The following is a 1,966-nucleotide window of genomic DNA, read 5'->3' on the forward strand; positions in this document are numbered from 1 at the left end:
ACCTGCTCTATAGGTGGGACTTTTTTTTTTCATGTGATAATTTATAAATATAGGATTGAGATTTAAATTTATATTACTTATCTAATCTGGGAATATTCATATATGAGGAATTAACTTAAAAGTGTTCCAAGTCCCATAACATCCCTGGGGAGACTTTTAAAACAAACAGAAACTTTACTAAAGATCTGTTTTCAACACAAGCTATTGATAAGTTTAAAAGATAAAGCCGCACTGACGATACTTGTTCAGTCCAAAAGTACAAGAAATAACACAAAGAAACAATTCAATATGAGCAATATTCAGTAGGTACACAAGTGTCCTGATCTTGTTGCATAATAAAAATATTGGAGAGAAGCTATTAAGTAAATATTTTTCACATGACAAAAATCATAAGAAAATAATTTACAAAAAATAGGAAGTGAGCAAGACACTATGACAAACAGAGAGATCATCTTGAAAAAAAATCAAACATATTGAGAAATCAAAAAAAATATTTTCCTTAAAATTACACATGCTGATAAGATGATTATTTAACGGGTATTATAAATGAAGATATTATTCAGAAAGAGAAATTCAGAGATAAATATATTGAAAATCTAAGACATCAGTCAGATAAACTGGGAAATTAAAAATTAATTTCATGGAAGTTCCATCACTGAAGACAGAAAATAAAAGTGGCTGCTCGAAATATGTCTGAGAATTTTACAGAGTAGATGAAAGACATGAATCCTCTGATTTACGAAACATTGGAAAGAGGGTAAGTAAAAAAAAAAAAAATACAAATATGAATTCAAGTAGAAGTTAAACAGCAGAATATAAAATAAAGAAAGAAGATCTGAAAAGTGGCCAGAAGAAAAATACACTGTTTACAAAAGCACAGCAATTAGATTGGCAGCATTAAAATAAACCAGAATATGACAGTATGTTCAAAATTCTGGGAGAATACCATTTTAAATATAGGCAGCTAAGCTATCTTTTAGGATAGAAAAAAAATTCTAGACAAGAGCAAAGAGTTTTCTACCGGCAGAACCTTGCTGAAAGAAATTTTCAAAAGGATATTCTCCAAGATGTAAAATGAACTCAGAAGGAAAATGTGAGATGGAAGATGAAATGGTTGTGTTGTCATAAAATATATCAATGAAACCAATAAAATAGAGAATCAAGAAACAGACAGCTACACAACATTGTAAATCAAAAATATTTTAATAAAAAAACAGACTGCACTTATATAGTCTAATGCTTTATGACAAAGGTGACATTGCAGAACAATAGAGAAGGTGGTGAGTCAGTTGGATATCCATATGGAAAATTTATATCTCGACATCTACCTCACTCCATACACAAAATTTAAGTTCAGATTAATTCAACATGTAAAAAGTAAAATAATAAAGTTTCTGAAAGAAAATGTAGCAGAATATCTCCATGACCTTGGAGTTGACAAAGTCTTATTAAACAGAACATAAAGAGATAAATGATAAACTGGATTCTATTAAAATTAAAAATTGTTGTTCAACAAAAGATACCATTAAGAGAGAAAAAGACAAGCTATACAGTAGAGCAAGTTATGTGTAATACCTACATGTGGAAAATGACACATTCAGAATAAAAAAAAATAACTTCTATAAATCAGTCACAAAAAGTCAGAAAAGCTAATAGGAAAATTGGCAATATAGCCCTTCCAAAGAGGACCAAATGATTAAAAAAGGATAAGAAAAGTGTTTATCTTCACTAATTATGAGTTCGTGCAAAATTAAAACTGCAGTGAATTATCACTATATCCATACTATAATGGTTAAAATGAAAAAGACAGATATACCAAGTGTTGGAAATAATGTGAAGCAACCAGAACTCTTATAGTGTTAATGGGAAAATAAATTAGTACAACCACTTTGGAAAATCGTGTGGTTGTAGCTATAAAGTTTAGTATACGTACACCTTAGGCCCCAGTGATTTTGAATAAGTGTCA

This window comes from Tursiops truncatus, chromosome 17 (genome assembly GCF_011762595.2).
Source record: "Tursiops truncatus isolate mTurTru1 chromosome 17, mTurTru1.mat.Y, whole genome shotgun sequence".
In the NCBI taxonomy this organism is placed as follows: Eukaryota; Metazoa; Chordata; class Mammalia; order Artiodactyla; family Delphinidae; genus Tursiops; species Tursiops truncatus.